We start from the raw sequence: 25938 nt of genomic DNA on the forward strand, positions 1-25938 counted from the left end.
CTGCCTCCCCACCACACATGAGGTTGGCTGCTTTGTGCAGGGATAGTCAGAGGGGATGACTCACGGTGTGTGGACCGGGATCAGTAGCAACAGGGGGACCAGCATCTTGAGGGAGGGTAATACTGGTGATCTCGGTGCCAGTGGTGAAGGAGACAGCACCAGTGAGAAGGTTGGTGAAGGGCTAGGACTGAGTGGTCTATTTGACTTTGTCCATGTCTTTTTTGGTTCCAGAGAGTATCCAGTGTGTTTGGTGCTGGGGAAAGATGAGGTGCTTGTGTTGGCTCAGCTGGTGGTGTCGGTGCCATGGGTTGCGGCACCGACATTGGTGCTGGAGCCTTTGCTGGTGCGGCTGCCAGTGCTGACAATGCCTTCAGGGCCCAAGATCCTTTCCTGCTGTTGGCACTGACGGTGTTCGGTGTTGGCTCTTCGGCTCGGAGAGAGCCCTGGCTGTGACAAAGCAGGGCCAGAGATCCCCGGCTTATCCATGGTCCTGATCCTGCTCACTGGTACCGGTGGCAAGGAGTGTGCAAGCAAAGAGCGCTTCTTCAACACAGAAAGGAAAGAAGCATAGTCAGGGAAGAAGCTCTGTACTTTTGAGCCTTAGGAGTCTTTGAAGGAGTCTTAGGTGGAATATCGTCCACATGCTGCAGCACTTTATCAAAAAGGAGCGTGCTTAACTGTATCTCCCTATCTCAACAAGCTCTAGCTGTGAGCTTAGAACAATGCAGGTATTTCTGAGGCAGCATGGGACTCTCCAAGGCATCTAATACCTCCTGAATGGCTGTCCAACGCCTGCATGGCCTCACGACATGTGTTGCATTTTTTTTTAAATCCAGCGAACCTGGCATTGTATGAGGGGAGCTATCAAAGTTCACTTCAATGTGTGTAATTTCAGACCTTTCTTTTCTTATCTTCTCTTCTCTCCTTTTCTTTTTTTTCTTTTTTTTTTAAACCTCAGAAAAGTGGCAAAACCAGTTTTTTTTCTTATGATTAACTATAAGTATTATGATATGAACTATGTACAGGAACAGTAAACTAACTAACAGAATTCTTAATTTTGTGATCAATAGTTGAAGAGCTCACTCTGTCTGCAACTGAGGGTGGCAATGAAGGAACTGGCAAGAGCTGGACCTCATGCATAGAGAAAAGGTGCGAACACTGCGAGACGCTGTCCACCCATTCGCGGTCTGGCTGACTACTGCTATTGAAGACTCCGAACTGTGGCTCCGGGACAAGCCCAACACCTACAGTGGAGCAGCCACGGGGACATCACTCGAAGAGAATGATATTGCTTCCCCTGTATCAGGCACAATGGGTCCTAAGAGTTGCTAAGCCCAGAGTACAGCCTACTTATGTAGCTGTTTGAGTCTTATATGTGCCTTACTACCACATAATGGAAGTATCAGGATTTAACAAGCCCCTTCTACCAAGTCTTTATAACACACATACAGTGGTTGCATGTTATACACGCTCTTCTTCTAATATCCAGTCAGGACTCTCTGAGAGCAGGTATGTCATTGGCTTTAGATTTTATCCTGCACAGAAGAGCCAGAAAATGTCATGCTGCAGAAATTCCATACTATTGGGTAAATTCAGGAGGGGTCCTTCTGTAAGATTTCAGGAGAATCTCAACTCATTATTTTAATGGGTTTTTAGCCCAGCACTCCCAATGATAAACAAATCAGTCATCCAAGAGGCCTTCTATCTTACAGCGGTTTCTAAGACTGCCATAATTAAAGCAAATTTCCACAAGGAACAGTCTGAATGGAAGCACTTTTTTGCAGGATATTGAGATTGTAGCCCTAAAATGCCAACACCTTAGAGTCCTCAGTATGAGAAGAGAAGAATTCTGTATACCCCAAATGAAGAAGTTACTCACCTTGTGCAGTAACGATGGTTCTTCGAGATGCGTGTCCCATGGGTGCTCCACTGTAGGTGTTGGGCTTGTCCCAGCGCCGCAGATCTTTTCCAGCTGTAGTCTGCCAGACCATGCATGCGTGAAGTGCGGCTTGTGGCTTTTCGCACCGTTTGAGTGCGCGTGGTCCGGCTCCCGCCAGTTCCTCCTGCCTCTTGATCTGAAAGACATAAAATAGAGAAACTCCAAAGAGGGGAGGAGGGTGGGTCATGGAGCACCCACGGGACATGCATCTCGAAGAACCATTGTTACTGCACAAGGTGAGTAACTTCTTCTTCTTCTTCAAGCAGTGTCCCACGGGTGCTCCACTGTAGGTGAATGTACAGCAGTAGCTCACGAATGGAGGAGGGTTCGGAGCTAACCATGGATAACACCACTGACGCCACCGCTGAATCTGGTATTAGGAGATTAGGGATGGCATATGTGTTGCGAAGGTTGAGTTCGAAGACTATGTGGCAGCCCTACAAATATCTCTCAGTGGAACTCCCTTGAGGAAAGCAGTGAAGCCCGAGTCGAGTGGGCTCTCAATGTGCATGGCAGTGGTTTGTTTTGCAGATTATAGCAACTCCTTATACATTGCACAATAATGGAGGAGATGCGTTGTGTGGATAATGGATGGCCCGTAGAGTGTTCCGCTATGGATACTAGCAGTGAGTCCGCCTTTCGAAAGGGTCTAGTTCTTTCAATTATAGAAGGCCAGCACCCGTCTCACGTCCAAAGAGTGTAGGCGCACATACTCGGGAAAAGGGTGTGGTTTGGGGTGGAAGATAGGCAAAACTATAGGCTCATTGATGTGAAAGCACGAGTTCACTTTGGGGAGAAAACGAAATTGCGGTTGCAATATTACTCCTTGGTGGGTGAATATCATATAGAGCAGCTAGTTCACCGACTCTCCTCACAGAGGTAATTGCCAGCAAGAAAACGACCTTCATGGATAGGTTATGAAGGTCGCACGTCGCTAAGGGTTCGAAAGGTTTACCCATCAAAGCATTGAGGACCATTTCAAGATCCCAAGGGTCCACAGGTTGGGTATGGTGTGGATACAAGTTAGTCATTCCTTTCAGGAACCTTTTCATTATAGGATGGGAGAATATTGAGTATCCCTCGACTGGTTGGTGAAAGGCAGTTATTGCAGCGACATGTACTTTAATGGAAGCGCAGGTACGGCCAGAATTTTTGAGATGCACCAGGTAGTCTAGGATGCACTGTATGGGTGCAGAAGTTGGATCCAGGCCCATTTGAAAGCACCATGATGAGAAGCAAGACCACTTTGAGAGGTAAGTATTCGCGTAGATGACTTTCTACTATTTAGTAATATGTGTTTGACAGATTGTGAACATGCTATTTCTGACTCTTGGAACCAACTAGGTACCACACTGTCAGTGTGAGATGGTCTACCTGCGGATGGAGTGGGGAGCGGTGATTCTGTGAAAGCAGATCGTGTCGTATTGGTAAGGGATATGGAGGACGTATCGACATATGATGGAGGTAAGGATACCACGTCTGCCATGGCCAAGAGGGGGCTACTAGGATCACTGTGGCTCCATCTCAGATAATTTTCTCCATGACCCTGGGTATTAGAGGTGTGGAGGAGAAGGGGACGCATATAGTAGGTGACGACCCCAGTTGTACAGGAAAGCGTCCCTTTTCAAATCTCGCCCAATTCCCACTCTTGAGCAATACTGAGGACACTTCGCGTTGCTGTGAGTAGCAAATAGATCTACTGACGGAAATCCCCAACGTTGAAATATTGTAGAAAGCACTTTGGGATGTAACTCCCACTCATGGTTGAGAGAAAAATGTCTGCTCAGGGCATCGGCTATGAAGTTGTGCTGGCCCAGCATATATTCTGCAATTACAGAAACATTGTGACGGTTGCACAGATTCCATAGATGTACCATTTCTGCGCACAAGAAGTGGGATCTGGCTCCACCCTGTTTGTTTATATAATAAACGGTCGTCATATTGTCGGTGAGGATTCGTGTGATTTGTCCTCGAATAATGGGAAGGAAATGTTGTCAGGCGTTGTACACTGCCTTGAGTTCCAGAAAGTTGATGTGCATCAACGATTCATCGGGAGCCCATAGGCCTTGTACTTGTTCGTGCCCGAGGTGAGCGCCCAATCCGATGAATGACGCATCAGTTGTAAGCTGTACTGATGGCTGTGGGAGATGAAAGGGTACGCCTGACATTAGATTGTCTGGAACGGTCCACCAAGCTAGTGACGCTTTTATGTGGGTGGGAATCGTTACTGCCATGTGTACGTTATGAACATTTGGCAGGCATACCCTTGCCATCCAATGTTGAAGGCAGTGAAAACGTAACCTTGCATGTTTGACGACATACATCGTGGAAGCCATGTTTCTCATAAGTTGTAGACACCATAGTATGGGAACCATTGGGCTGATGAGCAAAATCTGGATCAAATCCCGTATTGCCTGGAACCTTGCTGCTGGCAAGAAAGCTTGCTTGTGTGTAGAGTCGAGATGAGCTCCGATGAACTGTATTGATTGGTGTGGTTCCAAGGACGACTTCGAGATATTGAGAATGAGACCCAGCGCTTCAAAGACTATGTGTGTGGTGTCTGTAGCATGGCATGCTTCTTGCAATGATTGAGCTCTGGTTAGGCAGTCGTCGAGGACCGGAAAAATCATCACGTGTAGACGACGAAGATACGCAGTCACTACGGCAAGGGTCTTGGAGAAAACCTGTGAAGCCGACGAGAGACCGAAAGGCAGGACCTTGTACTAGAAATGGTCTGCACTGATTTAAAAGCATAAGAATATTCTGTGTGCTGGATGAATAGCAATGTGAAAATATGCATCTTGGAAATCGAGGGACGTGAACCAGTCCCCGTTCTGAAGTGTTAGGATGATTGTAGCCAGGGTAACTATTCAGAATTGTTGTTTTCGCAGGTAACGGTTGAGACCGCGGAGATCTAATATTGGTCTCCATCCCCCCGATTTCTTTTCCATTACGAAATATCAGGAATAAAACCCTCTGCCCTTGAACTTGTTTGGAACAGACTATCGCACCGATGGTGAGTCGACGAGTAACCTCTTGCCTGAGCAAGGACTCGTGAGATGGGTCCTTGAAAAGAGACAGGGCAGGTGGGAAGTGGGGAGGCAACAACATGAATGGAATGGTATAACTGAGCCGAATTGTTTGAAGGACCCATTTGTCATTGATGATGTAAGTCCATCAATGGAGATATGGTCTCAAGCAGTGGTGGAAGACCGCCTTTGTAGCAATCAGACTGGTGATAGTGGGAATGGCTCTCAGTCTCTCGACGGGAGCATCAAACCTGCTGTCTGTTACCCTGTTGGGTAGACGCTTTAGGTGGTGGGCGTCTTCGTTGTTGGCGTTGTCTACCCCTTTGTTGTTCATGTGGTCTGTATGAAAGAGGCTGCTGGAGAAGGGGTCTTTGCTTTTGGTAAGGAGTGTATCATTTCCGGCGGTACAGTGGCATGTACATGCCCAACGTTTTTAAAGTAGTCCTGGAATCTTTCCCTGAGTGGAGGAGTTGGTCCATCTTATCAGAAAATAGATTCTGCCTATCGAAAGGTAGATCCTCTACTTTTGATAAAAGATCCTTAGGGGCAGATGACTGCTGCAGCCAGGATGCCCTGCGCATAACGACCGATGTAGCAGTCATACAGGCTGCAGTGTTGGCTGTATCCAGGGCAATATGTAAAGTCGTTCTTGAGGCTGCGTATCCTTCCTGTATTACTGCCTTCAAGATGTCCTGTTTGGTCTCTGATAAGTGCTCAAGCAGCAGTACGAGTTTGGCATAATTGTCAAAACTGTGATTCTCCAACAGTGCTGAGTAGTTGGCCATACGTAGAGTGAGTGTTGCGGAGGAATATACTTTGCGGCCAAATAAGTCAAGGCGTTTACTATCCTTGTCCGCAGCAGTAGGCTTATGTTGGGGCATCTTCGCTTTCTGCTGTACTGCATCCACAACCAATGAATTGGGCTGTGGATGAGTAAAAAGAAACTCCGTCCCTTTGGTGGGGACAAAATACTTTTTATCCGCCTTTTTATTCGTGGGTGGAGCGGATGCAGTCAGCTGCCAAATATCATCAGCTATCTCTAGAATAGCTTCATCTAATGGCAGTGAGATTTTTGGCTGGTGAGACTGCTTGATGTTACGGTGGAGGTGATGTTGTTTCTGTTGCACATCCCCCATTTGCACCTTTTGGCTTTCTGCCACTCTTTTAAAAAGTTCTTGCAAGTGGTGGAGGTCATCCGAGGGTGAGGTGTCTCCTTGAAAAACTGCGACGTCTGGGAATGAGGAAGATTGGTCTGTAGGCGACCAATCGGGTTCAGGTTCTCGAGTGGGAAGAGGTTGTTGTGTGGCTCAAGTGTGTGAAGGAGACCCTGACGGAGCTGGTGGTCTTGAAGATGGGGGAGGAGCAGGGTACTCCCTGGTGAGAGAGGAATGGGAATGTGTGACGTAGTGGGGGTACTTGCTGGGCTGTGGTGACCCCTGCTGTCTGGAGCAAGACCCAGCAGGGAAAACCTCACTATGCAAAGGTGATGCCAAACTTGTTGAACCAGACACCCCCCATGGAGAGGAACAAAGGAAGGTGGAATGCTGCCCTGGCTGGGGGGCAGGGCTGGAAGAGAGTTAGTTAGTTCCTGTCTGGAAAGCAGGGGAGAAGGAGCTGGGGAAGGGGGGCTGGGACTCCCTTATCTCAAGGGGGGCACTGAGGCCTCTTAGCCCCAGTTCCTATAACCAGATTACATCTGTGCTATGCTGTATCCTGGAGGAGCAATAAACCACCCTCAATTCCACTGGCTGGTGGAGTCTGTTTGTGACATTTCGGGGTGCAGGAGACGGGGGACCCCCAACGCGCCGTCACAGAGTGCACATGAGGTAACCGGTGGTGATGAGAAGACAACCATGGTGATGTTAGGGCGATGTGGAACACCGGTACTGTCTATAATAGTCAGAATGGGTCGAAAATGTGGGTGATCTAGGAGACCGTGACCTCTCTCTATAATAGGTATAGCTGGATGAGCAATGATCATGATGGTAGTGATGTCCTGATTGTGGAGAAGCGTGATGAGTACAAGAGTACCCAGAATATGCTGGAGATGGTGACCATACTTCAGGCGAGAATTCTGGGCTTGGTGACAGAGATGGTAGTTTCCTGGTCCTGTGACGGGTAGGTAATGCCAACAACTGCTCCGGAGGAGAGGAAGTTGGACTGGAGATTGCTGTATGAGGAATTAGCTCCACTGGTACTGAGGAAGACAGTGCCGAAGTGCCCTCAACCACCGAGGGGCGTGCCGAAGGGGCGATTGTTGATGGAGACCATCTCGGTGCCAGCGATCGTGATGGGCCCGATGGGTGTTTGGAGGGAGAGGATCGCCTCAGTTCCGGAGAGCGTCTCAAAGGCGAGGGACATCTCAGTGCTGGCGAGCGCCTTGATGGAGAGGGGCACCTCTGTGCCAATGATCAGCCCGGTACAGAAGGGCGACTCAATGCCAGCAAATATCTCGACGGAGAGAGACATCTGGACGCTGGCGAACGCCACACCGGTGATCAGTGTCTCGGTGCCGGCGAGTGTGAAGGAGGCAAAAGACTCCTCGGTGTTGGTAATCGACTCGGTGCCGGCAAGCTTGCGGGAGAGAAAGGGCGCTCAGGTGTCACAGAGCGTTTCTGCATCAGTGGTCTCAGTGCTGGTTGTCTCAGTGTCGGCGAGCGTCAAGACACTGGAGAACATCTTGAAGGCGAAGGACGTCTCGGTGCCGCATGTGCCCAGGACAGAGAGCGACTCTGTTCTGGTGATCGTGCTGGAGTATGAGTTGGTGCCGACGAGCGCTCCTGTGCCAAGGAGCAGCTCGGTGCCGGAGCCTGCGTTGGGGAGCGGCTCAGCACCAGGGAGCATCCGGCACTGGGAGAGGGTCTTGGAGCCATGGAGGTCCCTAGAGGCGGTTTGGAGAACGAGGGAACGGCTGAGACCATGGAGCCCGATATGGAGGGGCTTGGAGCCAACTTACTCCGGCTTTCTTTTGGCTCTCCAGCACCGCGTGTGGCAGATGCCGCTGAGGTCCCTGGCTTATCGCCAACGCTCACCCATGAAGGTGGAAGGGATCGCAATGGAGATGGTCTCTTCTTCGTTTTCTTGGTTTGTTCTGTGTGCCCCTTTGGTTGTTGGGTTTGGGGCTGCAGGACTTTGTCAAATAACAGGATTTTCAAGCGCATGTCCCTGTCTCTTCTTGCTCTGGCTGTGAGCTTGAGCAATGGGGATATTTTTGGAGGAATGTGGCCTTCCCCGAGACACCTGATACAGAGGGAATGGCCATCGGAGGCAGGCATTGCCTCGTGGTACTCGCCATATTTCTTAAACCCAGGCATTGAAACTATTTACAGAAACTAATAGCTACTGAAGGAAAAAATTTTTTTTTTAAACAACTGGAACTGCTAACTATAAATAACTAAGAACTATAACTATAACTGTAACTATGTACTAAGACTACCAATAAGCTCTCTCTCTCTCTCTATGTAACAGGAGTTAAAGAGAGAGCGATCAGTCCATCCGCGGCTGAGGACGGTCAGGAGGAACTGGCGGGATCCAGACCACACGCAGTCAAACGGCGCGAAAAGCCACGAGCCGCACTTCGCGCATGTGTGGTCCAGCAGACTATGGCTGAAAAAGATCTCCGATCTGTGGCGCTGGGACAAGCCCAACACCTACAGTGGAGCACCCACTGGACACTGCTCAAAGAAGTAGTGCAGGAACCCAGAAAGTGAAATCCAATGCATTATTGATTTCAGTCTCCAGTTAGAATCTAAAAACATGGCTACACTAGAGACTTTATAGCCGCATCAGTCTCTCATTGTAATCTCTCTAATCCCTCTAAGGTGAAAGGAGAGAGCTCTTCCATTGGCTTAACTACTCCAGCCCCCACAATTAGCAGAAGCTATGTTTGTGGGAGAAGCTCTCCTGCTGAAATAGCACTGTCTACATTGGCAGTTAACTTACACCAATGTATGTCACTCAGAGGTGACTTAGTCATGCACCTTAGGGCATGTGTACACTAGGAAATTATTTTGAAATAACTGATTTCAAAATAAAAACTCCCAAAACAACTATTTTGAAATAATATATCCACACTAAATGGAAACCTCAAAATTAGTCCAAGTCACACTCCCTTAATGTGGATGCACTATCTTGACTTAGAGCATGGGTTTCCAAAGTGGGGGGCGTGCAGAAATTCCAGGGGGCGCGCAAGATGACCCAGATCTGCCTCCCCCCTTAATCCCCTTCCCCTAAGTTTTGCTGCTATTTTTGATTTTCTGCCCCAATCAGTTCCTTTTTTTGCTCAACAAGTTTTGCTGCTATGGTGGGGGAGATGGGAGGGTTGTGAGGATTTCTCAAAAATCAAAAAGGGGCGTGATGCTGAAAAGTTTGGGAACCACTGACTTAGAGCCTCAGGAAGCACTGGGAGTAATTACTTTGAATGACTCTGAGGAGTAGTTAGTAAGAAATAGTAGCAGTGAACTGTCAATGCTTCCACTATTTCAAAATAAGAGTTATTCCTCGTGGATAGCAGGAGTTATTTTGAAATAACGGGCTTGGTAGTGTGGATGCGCCACTTGTTATTTCAAAATAACTCCTCAGTGTAGACCAGGGCTGAGCAATGTAAATAATGCCAATATAAGCTGTAGTGTAGACACAGCCTAAATTAGGTCAGGAACGTATTTACTTTTACCAAATTTAATACTTCTCTTTTATGAGGATAATGAAGTAAATATGGTGACTAGGAGAGACAGGAACCCAATGACTTTGATTTCCTACAGATACTAACACAGACAAAATCATTTTCCATTTGTTTGACTTGGGGTTAGGAGACTGAACACAAAACAGCTCCTTTAGTGTTTTGAGGCACATTTTTAAGTGCAATCTCTCCTCTACAGTCTATTGAACCTATTGATCTGTTGCATCTAAGATTTGCACCAGGAAAATATAAATTAAGTCTTTTTTATCATATAAACTAGAGAACTTCTCATTATGACAACTGCCTACTAAATATTAAAACGCCTGTTTTAATCATACTCTTAAGTTGCATCACTCACCAAACTACTGATGGCTTTGGCAGCAGAGTTATTTGGGCCAGTTTAAAATGGGATTTACTGCCCTCTGGGCATTTACTAAGCTTCTAAAACTGCTGCATCAAAATTCCTGATGCATATCAAAAAGCTTCATGTAATAAAAGATAAGTTCCCAAACCATCCACTTGACTGGATTTTTCAAAGAAAACCTCCTTTATCACCAAATGTGAAGCTTTGTTTGGTTTTAGATCCCCAAAATGGACATGTCCAATGGATCACGTCTGAGTCTTTTTCCATAGGAGAAGAGGTGTTTATGAGACCTTATCAATGCTCAGATCCTTTTCCACTTGGGACTCTGCAGTTTGTATCTATATAGATTGTAATTCTAGAGCATCGTTTACAATAACATTTCTCAGAGATATTCCTAGCATACTTGATAATGGGCTCTGTTCTTCATGTGTCAGATTTAGCAGTTTTGCTTACTGTGTTTTTGTTTTATACTGTATTGCAGCTGCTGTTGTAATTTCTTGCCTTTGATTATTGTAACAAAGCTTCGCAAAGAGAGGAGTTCTTCAACTTTCTATGAAAACTGTCATTCTTGGGTTCAGTTTATTTGGACCCATAAACTACTTTAGTCTCCAGATTACAGCAGTCCATATTGCTGCCTATCAACATATGTATAAAATGACTTTGAAAAGATACACGCAAAGACACATGTTGAGAAAAAGTCAAGCCTCTGACAATAAAAAAGTTACTCTTCCATAATTGTTGTTCTTTGAGATGGTACACATATCCATTTCAGTGTAGATGTGCGTATCTTGTGTATCTGTGGTGCCTCACACAACTTGAGGCACAAAGGGCCCCTGTGTGACTCAGTTCCTTCCTGTCAGAAAGACTCTGATAGAGAGGGAAGTATACTGAGGCGAACCAATCCTGCAGTTCCCTAAGGTGAAATCTAGTGTTCTGGACCATGTAGATGCATGCTACCATGTGCCATAGAAGTCTGAAGCACTGTCAAACCATAGTGAGAGGAAGTAGCTTTAGAATTAGAATGACCCACCGTGCACAAAACCACTTTTGCAGCAGGAATGCCCTGGCTTGCATGGAGTCTAGCACTGCACCAATGAACTCTATTCTCTGAACTGGCATCACAACAGATTCTTCTGTATTAATAGCCTCAGTGTTTGAAAGACTGACTGGCTAGTGGCTATGCCGGGAGAGCACTTGACATCTGGTCTCTCAGTAGCCTGTCATCCAGATTAGAGAACATATGGATCCCAACCTACACAGAAGAGCCACCGCTGCTGCCATGGATTTTGTAAACATACAAGGGGCTGCTGTGAGGTCAAAAGGGAGAGCTGCGAATTGGTAGTGTGTTGGCCATGAACCTGAGGAGCTTGCTGTGGCTGCAATGAATTGCCACGTAAAAGCAAGCATCCTTTAAGTCCTGAGCAGCATACTAGTCCCCACTCTCTAAGGAAAGGATAATAGAAGCAAGAATAATCATCCAACATTTTATTTTCGTCAGAAATTTGTGCAGTTGCTTTAGATCAAAAAGAAGCCTGAGTTCCCTTTTGCTTTTGGCATTAGGTGAAATTTGGAACTGAATCCTTTCCTTTGAAAAGGGATGGGAACTTCCTCTATGCTTTCCCTTTCACCCCAAGGAGACTGAATCTCCTGACGTATCATGATTTCATGAGAGTGGTCCCATGAGAGGAATGGAGTAGGTCATGGAAAGGGGAAACAGAAGTAACCTGGAGGATGCAGTCCTGGAGGATGCCTTACTTAGGACCCATTGATCTATGGTAATGCAGAACTGAGCACTTAGGATATGAGATAAGTGGTTGGCAATGATAGGGGAAGGGAACAATGGTATCTAGAGAAGTGATAGGCTGCTCTTAACCTATAGGTCAAAATTAATACTGCAGGGGGGATCAGTCTGCCTGGATGAAGCAGGCACTGTGGAAGAGGAAAGAGGCGTAGATCATTTTTATAACTTCTGCCCACTCTCTCAATAGATATTAGCTATGAGGCACAAATGTGTGGAATTGCTGAGACTGTTCTGGGCAGAAAGCTCTTTGTTGCTGGTGTACAAATCCCCACAACTTAAGTGTTGCTTGAGTAATTAAAGCTATGAAGCTTTTCATTCATTTTCTCAGAGGACAGCAAAAGGCCTCTGAAAAGGTCTTGTATGGTTCACAGTACCTCTTGAGGCAAAACTGATGATTGTACCCAAGGTGACTTGCTTGGAAACAGAGGAAGCCATAACACAAGCCACTAAATTTACTGCATCCTTCCTTCCTTGCTTCCAGGGGTGTCCTAGCCACTAATCTATCCTAATCAACCAGAGTGGTAACTACTAGGGATGTAAAATCCTAGTTAACTGGTTAAACAATGTTTAACCGGTTAACTGATTAAGGGGGGAGGGGCAGGGTTCCTAACTCTCAGGGTTGAATTGTCAGATACCAAATCTATCAAACCTGCACATGATGTAAGCAAAACAATGTTCTGCCATTTTTCTGCCCCACAAATCCTGTGTATGTGTAGGTATCAGTTCAGCCACTGATGCAACTTAAAGCAGCCTCAAGGCTGTTCTATATTGCCTAGTCTGTAAAAGTTCCTTCAGGGACATTATGCTGGTAGATTTCAGAAACATATCCCTTCTATCCACACCCCTTCCTATTCCTTGCCATCTTCTACACAAGGAAAGAAGATCTGAGAAATTTGGTAGAAATCTGGTGTAGGTTGAACTAATTCTTAGGACTGTCCACTAAAGAAACACAAACACAGTTTTAAAAGGGCTGAGGATCTGGTGCATATTTATATAGCATTCTTAGAGAACATATTTCTCTCATTCAAACACATCATAGCACAACTGCCAAATTTTGTGCAGCTCCATCTGCTATCTTTGTCACTGCTTGAAGAGTGTTGTATATAAAGTTGAAAATGTTATATACAAAATATTTCATATGTAAGTTAAATAATTAAATATGCACAATGAATCACACAGCAGCACAAAACTTGGCAGCTATTAAACCACTTCCTCAGTTTTGAATCATCACTCACCAAACACTTCCAGGTTCAGACTACAACCTCCACACACAACCATTCATACTTACAAAATCTAACTTCAAAACTCTCTCCCATCCTAATTTAATTTGCATAAAATGTCAGATGGATTTGTACAAAATTTGGTAGCTATGGAATCACCTCCAGCCCCAACAGGAGTCCACCACGACCACCTTGCATTATAACAGGCACCTATGCTGTAATATTACTAGCCATTGGCCCTGGGATGATGGGTAAAAGGGAAGCCAAAGTGGAGAAGGTTGCAGTAGTTGAGGTGGGAAATAAGTATAGTATGGATGAGCAACTTGTCAGCAAAGAGAGAAAAAGGGGATGAATTTTAGAGATATGTGAATGGGTAGGCTTTGGTGAGGACCTGGATGTAAAGAAAGATGGGAAAAAATAACATATACTTGAGTAATGGCAGAGATGTTAAGTTATGTGAACTGGACAATACAGAAGGGAAGAGGAAAGGATTTACAAGGGAAGATAATATAAAAGCCATATCAAATGTGATCATGTTATTCTGCATTACGAACACCTCTATGCTACATATTGCCGGGTGCCAACAGAATATTACTGACAAAGAGACTGCAAAAGTAAATGTCAGTAATGATATGTTGTTTGACATGATGTCACCAGGATTAAACATCCATAGCAAAGTGTATGCAAAAACGAGACACAGATCTGTATCTTGAAGCAACATACTTTCCACATTTTTGTTTAGGTTTTGAAGAACTGCCTTTTGGACTAGTTAACATCTTTTAGCCAATTGTTTCAGTTTAATCCAGAGTACTACCAGTTGGAAGAGCTTTATGTTACCAATGAGTAATGCTGTTTAATACAATTTCTCTCACATAGTCTGCTTGCAGTTTAACACTGTGCTTGTAATAACCAATGTTTACTGTCTTAGTGAATTTGTACTTCCACCTCATCTCTAAAAGTATGATTTTAGTTTTAACCCCATCATTCATGGTAGAAAATGCATTGCAGGTTTTTCTTTTCATTGTAGGCATTGTCTTTCTGCATATTAAAAAAACCAACAACACATTGACTTATTTTGCCGTTTTCTTGAGCTGACTAAACACCATTATTGTGACTACATGCAACAATTGTAGAAAAAATTGACAACCATTTCCTATGACCTCCCTAAGGATTTTGCTCTTAATGTAAGCTCAATATTTGTACATTTTGGTTATGTCAACACTTGCTGGGGGTAGAGGGATGACTGTTTACAAAGCTTGCCTAGAAAATTAAATATTTACTACAGCTGTGCTCAGCAGCAAGGGAAACCCATGAGTAGTTAGCTCTACTTTTGTCAATCTAAGCATACCAATGACATCTATGCTACATATAAGGACCCCAACTTCCAGAGCTGTTGAGCATCTCCCAACTCTACTTCAATTGGAGTTGTGGGCATTCAACATTTCTAAAGGTCAGATCCTAGGATCTGTGTAAGTTTTCAACACATGACAATGGTTTTAGCTGACACACTGCCATGTCATCACATTTATGTACAATATCAAATGTAATAAATAAAACATTCTCCAGTTTCAATTAGATCAAGATTTAATTTACAAAAGAAATATAACTATATTATTAGAATTAAAAGCAATAGTTGCTTTAATGTGATTGAATATAAAAGCCTAAACAATTCAGAAGTCTTCCTGGGACAATTTTCCCTTGCCTCAAGTATATAAAGATAATCCATCTCTAACCATTTCTTGGATCTAGCGGCCTGTGCCCAGTATAAATGTTCTCTTTTATATTAAAAAAACCCACACCCCTAAATATAGTACAATGTTAAGAGAACAAATGAAATGTTGTTTGAAGTGGGAACTGGCCCTTTTTACTGAATCTGTTTTAACGTCTACAAGTAAAGGTTTACGATCTTCTCATCCAAAGCAACCAGTATGTGTGCTTTCTTTTCTCAGTTCTTATTAAGTTATCATTCTAGTATTGCCAGTTTTTCTCCCATAATGCCCAATGTGACTTTTGAAATTACTTATCGTCTTTTTCCCTTTTTTTGTACAGGTGGGACAGGGACACCCGGAATGGTCTATCACTCAGGCATCCTCAAACACACGAGTCTATTCAAAAAGGTATAGAAAGAAGGCATAGAAAACAAAAATAAGCAGGATTAAGTCTGCGTCTAATCTGCTTTTATTCATGAATATTCTTTAGAGAAAATCAACACAAACTCCAAAGAACTCTGGATCATGGTAGTTTCTATATTTTAGGAAAGTCAAGTCATAGGAGAATCATAAGGCTGTATATAAATTTCAAGATTTTAGCATTTTGTGTCTATGTGTTTAACTGAGTATCAAAAAGGCCACAAACTAATAGTTGTATTTGCTCAAACACTGAACGCAATATTTGAAGAGTGATTACTCATAAGAATATTTAACTGGAACAGCCCCTCTAATTATTATCATTTCCCATCTATGTCAAGTCTATTTCTAAGTTTTTAAAGTGTGGGTAAATCTCTGTATTTTTAATGCTTGATCTGAAGTTGCACCAACACATTTCTGTGCATTAGTCTGTACAGGATCTTTTTTATTTCCTCGTTATATATACACACAGTAGTATCTGCATTCAGATACACAAATGTTGAAAACTGATGATAAAAGGCTGTTTGTTAGATATACAGGCAGTCCCCGAGTTACGCGGATCCGACTTACGTCGGATCCGTAGTTACGAACGGGGCACTTCCTCTCCCTGGTCTCGAGCAGACCAGGGAGAGGAAGCAAAGCGGCGGCGGAATGCGCGGCCAGCTGACAGCCCAGAAGCGTCTGGGCTGTCAGCTGGCCGCGCGTTCCGCCGCTCTGCTCTGCTCCGCTCTGCTCCCCCTCCCCCTGGTCTGCAAACCATGGGGGGGGGGGGGAAGCAGAGCGGAGCACGCGGCCAGCTGACAGCCCAGACGCGTCTGGGCTGTCAGCTGGCCGCGCGTTCCGCGCTCTGCTCTACTCTGCTCCCCCTCCCCCTGGTCTGCAAACCATGGGGGGGGGGGGAGCAGAGCAGAGCAAAGCCGCGGAGCCCGAGGGCAGCAGGATAGCCACGGCGCGTCTGGACTGTCCCGCTGCCCGCGTGTTCCGCCGCTTTGCTCCCCGTCCCCCTGGTCTGCAGACCAGGGGGACGGGGAGCAAAGCAGAGCAAAGCCACGGAGCCCGAGGGCAGCAGGATAGCCACGGCGCGTCTGGGCTGTCCCACTGCCTCCGTGCTCCGCGGCTTTGCTCCGGACGCCTGTGGTACAGCAGCTGGGGCACTGCCGGTTGGTCCCGTAGCGCCGCTCTGGGTGCCACTGGACCAACCCAGCAGCACCCCAGCTGCTCTGCCCCAGGTGTCCCCTAGTCAGCAGCTGCTGAAAATGACCAGTGGCTGACTACAGGAAGCCCCTGCCCCGGGCTTCCTGGAATCAGCCGCTGATCAGTTTCAGCAGCAGCTGACTTGGGGATGCCTGGGGTTCTTAAGTTGAATCTGTATGTAAGTCAGTTCCGACTTACATTCAGATTCAACTTAAGAACAAACCTACAGTCCCTATCTTGTACGTAACCCGGGGACTGCCTGTACTCCAAAAGCCAAATCCTGTGTAAGCAGTAAACAAAGATAAATGGCATTTTATTCAAAGACATGAGTAGAATAACATGTTCACAAATCCTATGTGAACAGATGTTTAATTGCTTCCATAGTAATTAAAAAATCTAAACATTTATGTTCACAGCTGTCTTCTCATGAGCCTTTTTGTAAGGATCAGCATTTACAGCATTTGCTGGCAGATTCTCAGATACAGCAGATGTCAGAGCTGAGAATTTTGCTATTGTGGTGTTCTTAATTCTCTGTTGCATCAGTAGACAGTCAAGACTGGATTTTGCTTTCTGCAAGGGACTGCTCATAGAAATGTATTAGATAATTTGTTTCCTCTAGATTTAAATGGATTTGTAGTTGCCTGAAACATGAAATTCAGGTATTGTTAGATATTTTATGTGTTATGTGAACACCTCATGCTTAGAGTCAGTATTCAACCAAAATATGATGCTACTTTTCCTTCAGGGTAGGGGGCTGGCAGTGTGGGACTGGCAGGGGGCTTTTTCCCTCCCCCCTGACCTCTTCTGGTCCGGAGGTGGTGGCGGCAGGGGACTCTCTCTTCTCCCGGATGGGGGGTGGCAGCCAGGGCTCTCAGGCAGGGACACCCTATTTATCCGGTCTGGTGGCAGGCAATATGGCAAGCTCCAGCCTTGCTGGCCGCTCCCTGTAGTGGTCACTGTACAGCAGAAGCAGGGAACACCAAATTCCCCTCAGAGCTTAGGGCAGGAATGGGCAAAAGGGCCTCACGGGCCACATCCAACCCGCCAAGCTGATTGATTCAGCTCGTGGAGGCTCTGGATCGGGGGCCGCGGAGCTGGCCGGGAGGAAGGGGGGGCGAGAAGCAGAGCGGGGGGAGAGGGGATCGGGGGCCGCTGGACGGGAGGAGGGGGAGCCAGAGGAAGGGGAGCAGGAAGCAGAGCTGGTGTGGGGAGAGAGGGGGTGCAGCCACTGGCTGTAGCCAGAGTCCAACATGCCACACCCCCAGCAGGCACTCCCTCTAGTTGCTAGTAGAAGCCGGGCAGGGCCACGATTGGCGCTGGGAGCCTCTGGTTGTGTGCAGAAGCTGGGCAGGGAGAGTGGCTGGGAGTCCCAGCCACTGCCCCCATCCTGTCCTGTCCTGCCCCACCCCGCCTTTGACCGTGACCACAGGGCTCCCAGCACCAATCCCTGCCTCCCAGTCGCTCCCCTACCCCCGCCAGGCTTCTATCCGGTGCCCAGCCAGAAATTCAGAAAATACCGGACATTGCACAGAGGGTGCAAATAGCAGACTGTCCGGTAGAAAACTGGACACCTGGCAACCCTAGGTTAGAGGAAACTTCGCACACTCCCTCTGTCCCCAGACCCTAATTGGCCTGGGAGCAGGGGAGCACGTGAAGCCTCCTCCTGCCCTGCCAGAAGCGCACAACACTTAGAAGGCACCAATCAGATCCTGAGGATGGGGGGAGCATGCAGTTTCCTCCGCCCTGCCCCCACCCTGTAAGGAGCACGCGGCACTTAGAAGCACCACGCACTCCTGGCAGGGTGGGAGGAGGCTTCACATGCTCTCTCACCCCCAGGTCCCGACTGGCCTAGGGGTAAGGGAACACGGGAAGTCTCCTCCCACCACCAGGCGCATGGGTGCTTAGTGAGAAGGGAGGTCTCAAAGGGACTCCCCCACCCCCAGAGCGATCATCCTGCCCTGCCCCTTCTATTTGAGGCCCCGCCCCTTCTGGCGTGGCCCCAGGCAAAAAATTATTGCCTACCACTGGCCCAGTGGACCCAGTCTAGTAGATGTTGTGTATTCCAGCTCTACAGCAGGGTGGCAGGGGAGAGCTGGAATGTCAGCACAGGGTTTCCAATGCTGGGGGACAGCCCTGAGACTTGGGGATTGGATCCAGGCAAGCCGGGACATGCATCTGGACCCTGGGCCATAGGTTCCCCACTCCTGCTCTACAGTATAACTCACAGTGGTGACTGTGAGTATTGTATCCCTCCTCTTTCTGCCCCCTCCCTTTTCCACTTTCTGAAGAACAGTCAGATGGCCAGCACTATCCCATATAACCAAACCCTGACCTTGCTTTAAATTAGGAAAAGGACAAAGCTGCATACCAAATTTAGTGGTTCTAGTTCTTATAATTTCTGAGGAGTTCTTGAACAAACAGACTCACAGACAGATAGATGCACATATCTAAAATCTATAGAAAGATCTGGTATTTGTACACATTGACAGCGCACCATTACAACAACATTCCATTAGTTCTCTATGTATGTTCATATAAATAAACTAAAGACCAAAATAGTAAATAAATCACATGTTAACAGGAAGGATACTTTTTCAAGGATCTTTTGGAATATTGCCTTATTTTTTTAAAACATTCTTAAATTGAGCGCACACTCTACTTGATATGACACAAACAGGTAATTGCATTCACAGTGTAAGGTTGCAAATGGTGATACTATATAATTCTTCAGGATGGCATAATATTTACATATGCATTATAAATAAAAACTCTGACAATAATAGGATTTGTTCTAATACACTGGAGCAAGACTTCCAATTTGTTTAGGAAAAAAGCAATGTTAACCAAATTAAATAGAAATGGAAAATATATCCAGATAAGCTATTCATACATCTGTACTCTGCTATAGGTGTAAGCATAGCAGATTCCATGCCATTTTAGTAATGGAGTTATTTATGTACCTCTCTTTCCCACATCTCCTCCCTCTTTTACAGTCCTACAAATATACAATATATGTTGATTTCTGAGTTAAGTCGTATGTATCAGACTGATTCATTACTAACAAGCAAATTTTTACCAATATTTTATAAAGTCAGTGAGATATGGAAACTCTTTTGGTTCAAAACTAGATCTACTCACACACAAAAATCCAGCAGAATATTAAAAACTGTCATTCTCTCAACAAATCATAGAATCATAGAATCATAGAATAATAGGACTGGAAGGGACCTCGAGAGGTCATCGAGTCCAGCCCCCCGCCCTCAAGGCAGGATCAAGCTCCGTCTACACCATCCCTGACAGATGTCTATCTAACCTGTTCTTAAATAATGTAGGGTAATAACTATAAAACAGGGCTGAAAATGTTTAACGTTCTCCATTTTATAAATTTTTCTGTCAGAGCAACTCTAACATGCAAAATAGGATTCTTTAAATGCTCTTTATTGTAAAGAGCTTTAACTTTTTTGTTTTTGAAGTGAAAATTAATCAGATGAGAAAAATACTGTAGAGATCTATTACAATAATCAGTTTTAATCAAAACTGTTTAAATTTCAAACCTAAACATAGGACTTGGAATACATAAAAATTGTCTTCATTGATTTAATAACGTAATAATATTAAGCATGTGAGTCTCAGTGGTGAGCAAGTGGGATGCACTTCCTTTTACAGATATTTCAGGCACTCAGCTTTAGACATAAATTTTAGGCTGAGTAATAAGAGAGTAGCAAAACAGTTCTATTCGAGCAAGATAGCCTTTCAGCCAACAACCGTCTCCATAATTTTTTAAAACTTTTACTTCTCCCTGGCTCACTTGGGATAATGTTAGATTTAAAATTACATCCAGAGAGTCGCATGGAATACAAGAACTCTTCTCTTTAATGCTATAACATTTATTTTTGAATGTTTTTTTTTAAACACAAAAAACTTGATAATAAATTATTGAATATACACACAAATATACAAAAACAAAAATACAGGAAGCATCTGTACATTAATAGAGAGTAGAATAACAAGGTCTGCAGTGAAAAATATTTTGAGGCATGAAACAGGAAACTGATTAGGAAAACAGAATTTAATTTGTTATGAGAAACTATTAGGGTGTGTCTAGTCTACTGAGTTTTGTCGACAAAAGTGGACTTTTGTCGACAAAACTATACCAGCGTCTACACTACTGCTGAGTTCTGTCGACATAACGTCGACAGAACTCAGCAGTTTTGTCGACGCTGGTATACCTCATTTTACGAGGCATAACACCTTCTGTCGACAGAAGGTGTTATTGCCTGAAGGGTTGCGTCTAGACTACAGGGTTCTGTCGACAAAGCAGCTTGCTTTGTCGACAGAACTCAATGTATCTGGACGCTCTTTGTTGACAGAAGTTTTGTCGTCAGATACTGTCAACAAAACTTCTGTCGACAAAACCCAGTAGTCTAGACGTACCCTTAGATGTCATAAGAAGAAAGATAAGCACACAAAGCCTATATCAGATACAAAGCAGGAGAAGAATATCACTTGAATTAAAAGCCATAAAACAAAAACAAAAGAGATATGAATGAAAGTTTTGAGTATTGTGAGGAATAAGGAGAACATTTAATATTCAATTTTTAAATAGTCAACAAGCATGTGAAGATTTCTGAGCATGTGGCAATATATTCCCATTTTCAAGTATGGGTAAACTCTTCAGCTATTTCAGTGTCATGTCATACATTGTACTGAAAGTCTGAATCAGATGAATTGAATGACCCAAACAGGAGATCAGAAGGTAGGCCTATGACTAAGTGAGTCAGGAAAGCCTAACTATCAGGATGACAAATGGAGATGTCATTAATTCACTTGCTCCACAGATAGCTACACATCAGTGCCTTCTGCATCAGCAATTTATGAGGAACTGCTGTTTGCTAACTCCTGGAGTTAATCCCAGGAGTTGTTTTATGCTTTACAAGAAAACAGACATGTGGTGGTAAGAAAGATTGTGGATGAAGGAATATATAGAAGAGAAGAGAAGAGTTAATAATTATAGCAGTGATTTATTGGATTCTATCAAATGTCAAACTGTTTATCCACCAAGAAATCCTCCTTGGAATTCTCTTTTTGCATCCCTCAGAATCATTCACAGTGGCTCTTGTCTGCTGTAAATGGAATGGAGATAATTTGAGATAATCTAATCCAAAAGTGAAATATCATGTTTCCCAATAGCAAGTCACATTGGAGCGGAAAGTAACTAAACGACTGTTTGCTCAACAGTCCTGTAAACAGATTATCCACATAAGGCACCCCAAGAACACAATAAAAAGCACAAGTCGTACAAATGTCAGATTACAGAAAAGTTTTATTGATACATTTCTTAATGGTCTCAGAATTACTTAGCTGAAAGAAGTTCCTCTATGTTAAACCTTAGTATTGTGGTATTTCCCTTTTAAAAATAAATCTATTTTAAATTAAATTTGAAATTATAATACCAATATTAAGACCTAAAACTTTCTTTAATCTATTAACATTGTTTAAATTTTAAAAATTCAAACAGTACATGTCTGTCGACAAGATCCTCTACAGAGAGAGGAATGAGTCAAAGGTGAAGAAAGAAAGCTCTGTTCAAGAGTGTAGAATTCAATTAAGTTGAAAAAGTACAGTTGTTTAGTTAGGTAGATGACTGAACCGAAGGATAAAACAAATCTGTAGTGGAGGAAATCAGCCTCCTCATATATTTTTTATCAGAAATGCTCTAGAGGAGCAGAGGACGTTGATGCTGGGAGTCAGGCAAGGATGGGGGTTGGCAGCACAGACTTCTGATGAGATAGAGGGGGCAACAGTCTCAAGGATGGCAAACAGTGAATCATGAAAAGAATTCACAACATCAAAGGAAAAAGGGCAGAGAGGGCAGGGAAAAAGAGGATTGAGAGCGGACAAGAAGTCATCATTGATTCTGAAGTAGAAGTCACAGAAAAAACAATTTACAGGTCATGAATGGTGCGGCTGATGAGTGAAGCTGAAAGAGACCAGACATTAGTCAGACAGGGAATCAGAGAGACAATAGCACTTACTGAAGACCAAGTCAACTGACCAATGATCCTTTTTGTCATTGGAAGCATTGAACTAGGTCTGCAGATCTAATGTAGAGGAGAGGTTAAGGAAATATGCAGCCAAGAGGTCAGGTAGGTCATCAGCATGGAAATAAAGTCACCAATGATCAGTGAGGAAGACTATGAAGAGAGTTAGAGGGAGAGCCAGGAGTTGAAATCAGTAAGGAAGGCTGATGGGGAGGAATCTAGTGGCCAGTAGATGACAGTGACATGGATGCACATGAGGATGGTGATAACTACTGGTAGCTGCAAAGGGACAAGATTATTTTAAAAGGGCAAAGCTTACAAATGCTGGGAAGATATAAACTTGTAGCATTCCCGAAATTCTGCATCCTAACATCTTCTAACAAGAAACTGAATTTGTGTTTTTTATTTTACTTTCTTTGCTAAAATATAGAATCATACATTTGAGCATTTTTCTTTGCAAAATCCATTTTCTTGACTGAAAGAATATATTTTCCTTGACAAATATGATCATCTCAGTTCTGCATCATATTGTTCAAAGCTACATTTTCAAGGCAAAGTGAACCAGGGTAAGTGTACTCTTACTATTATTTATGTCATGTTCAGTACTTATGCTAGGAAGCAGAAGGGAATACAACAATCACATTATCCTTTGCCCTTATTTTATCTCTTTGTGATCCACAATATAAAAGATCAAAATGACTCATTCAGTTGAATGTAGAGCACTGGTTTTAACAGGAGAAATACAATGGATGATGATCAAATCAACATTAAAAAATATATACATAAAGATAGAAAAATGTAAATCTTATGCTTACACTACCAGTTAGTCAGTATTAAAGAAAGGTTTCATGCTTTCTATGGTAAGGCAGATTTCTAAAATATAACAGGAGCAATTTTCACCTTAATTACATCTCTTTACTATAGAATTTAATGTGTTACAGAAGCCTGCAGCAGCTTTTATCTTAATGCTAAAACTATTTCAGGAAGGTAGAGGAGGAGGATTTAAAAAATAAACTGCAATAAATATCCAAATATGCTGTAAAATTTGCACAAAAAGAGTCTATGATCTGCTATTATGATCCCGTGATTTAATTAATAGGATGGGTAAGAAGAATCATTTCCAAAGAACTGGATTTGGAGCACGCCAGGCAGTCAAGCGTAGCTGCAGAAGCTGACATTTAGGATTTGTGTTGTTAAACACATAGAAACAGAAACTAAAGAAGAGGGGGAGCCAAACTCACATTAGGGATGTGAAATAGTGATAGAAATGTAGCCGTGTTAGTCTGGTGTAGCTAAAACAAAATACAGGACTATGTAGCACTTTAAAGACTAACAAGATGGTTTATTAGATGATGAGCTTTCATGGGCCAGACCCACTTCCTCAGATCAAATAGTGGAAGAAAATAGTCACAGCCATATATACCAAAGGATACAATTAAAAAAAAGTGAACACATATGAAAAGGACAAATCACATCTCAGAACAGAAGGGGAATGTGAGTGTGTCTTCATTGTTTGTCCAATACCTAATACAATTAAGCCTGCTTAGGACCTTTGGGTGCAACCACAAAAACAATACTGAACAATACTGAGTAGGTACTGGAAAAGATATCTGATCAATTCCTTTGGACTGAACTAATTTTCATTTCCACTTTCAACATAAACAAATTCTTTCTAATAGAGGTTTCCCTTAGTTTGGCCCAAAAGTCTCTACCCTTAACTGCTATGAAGCTTGCTCTGAAATGGTTTTCTGCTTGGCTGCAATCTTCAGAGGTTCGTTTACGCTCCACCAGTTAGTCAGTATTAAACAGAGGCAAACGCAGTGCAGGCAGACACACCAGAGATAGGGCTGCCTGATACTTCATATTACAAGCCCCTGTTTCAATTCCTTATAACTTTCCACATTTTAATTGTTTGGTCTGAAATGTCCCATGCCAGATGTCTACTTCATGCAGATTTATTTAAATATTACCTTTAACAAAATTAGTTCAATCATTCTCAGAATGATGTTAAAATACTCTCATATCCATGCTTTGGGGCAGGGTATTGATATTTGTTTGGGGGTGGCCACGATGGTGTCAGACAGAATCTTTCAGGAGCTTCAACCATATGTCCCAATAGCTCTTGAAATTCTCTGAAATCATTACATGTGGAGAAGGCATTATCCTTTAAAGAAGAGGAGAGGTATATAGCCACTTCTTGTTATTCAGGATTAAGGTGTTCCGCATTGCCAATCCATTCTACTTCCTCAGACCCAAAAGTGGGAGTCATTAATACTGATCCAGAGACAAAATGTTGTCAGAAATGCTAGCAGCTTAAGGCAGCAGAAGCAGAGGAGATAGAGGTGACATCTGGCTCTTCTGAGAAATACAAAAGGGTGAGGTGATGTCCCAGGTTTTAAGGCCCATCTTTAAATATCTTTGGGATACCAATAAGTTAGAAAGAGTCCCACGAAAAACAGAAATAAATTAGATGATGCTGTTATTTTAAAAGTATATTCAACACTGCAGTGCTTTTCTGCCTTGGTCCAATGTATTAGGAGTTAGCCAATGGTCTTTAACTCGCCAAAACAATTCTGTATGATAATGTGGCGAGTTTCCTATTTCCTCCTTGCTTCTTAACATGGTCTTTCTACAGGATAATGCTTCTACTTTCCCCTAAGGTCTTCCTCTCCAGCCTTCCTGTACCTTCTGTTTATATTCCTGTTCCAATAATCCTGTATTGAACTCTCTGCTTATTTTAAATGTAGGGGTTTTATTATAACGCTGTTTGAATAATTAAGTTTTGAAATTCCATCATACCCTAACCCATTCACAAGGTATAAGGGAGTGGTTGACAAAGGCTTCCTTTGTCGACTGATCCACATCTTGACTTGTATGCCGTGCCGACGATCAGCTGAGCCGGCACAGTGCGGCGGCCATTTTTATTTTAATGAAGCCGGGGATATTTAAATCCCGGCTTCATTGACTATATCGGGTAGTCTAATTTACATGCCTCTAGTGACAGAGGGATGTAGTCTAGACAGACCCATATATATTAACTTTTATTGTTATATTTAATTAGATTTTTAAAATATCTCTCTAATTTTTTGGAGAATTTTTTAATATCTCCAAGATTATTTGTAAAATATATTTAGGGAAACATAAGGAAATCTACTGAAAATCAGAAGAATAACTATACAGCACTGAAGAGAGGACTTTTGATTTAACCTAAAGATACAAACAGAAATTAGTGTGAATTTTCCTTGTAGATTATATATTTGCCAGTATGCATTATACCATCAGAAAAGCCTGGAATTAGACTACAATTAATTAAAGGACTACTTCAGTTATACTGCACGGCACTACAATGAAAACCAGAGGTAACAAAATGGGGTTTTATAAGAAAAACAAGTACGTGTTAACAATTTACAACAGAAAATACAGTATTTCTCTAATTTTCCTGAAAATACTAGCATTTGTGGATATATTTTTTTGAACTTACAGAATTTCAAGAATTCATTTAAAAAAATCACAAATCAGAAAAACAACCATAAACACCAGACATAC

At 43.5% G+C, this 25938-nt stretch overlaps 1 protein-coding gene across 6 annotated transcripts in view; it reads right to left on the bottom strand.

The window, feature by feature from the left end:
* The window catches only part of TTBK2 (tau tubulin kinase 2), a 169682-nt gene that overhangs the window by 58410 nt on the left and 85334 nt on the right, over positions 1 to 25938 (bottom strand). The window lies entirely within an intron of this gene.

Source organism: Pelodiscus sinensis, chromosome 5 (assembly GCF_052426305.1).
Source record: "Pelodiscus sinensis isolate ZL-2025 chromosome 5, ASM5242630v1, whole genome shotgun sequence".
In the NCBI taxonomy this organism is placed as follows: domain Eukaryota; kingdom Metazoa; phylum Chordata; order Testudines; family Trionychidae; genus Pelodiscus; species Pelodiscus sinensis.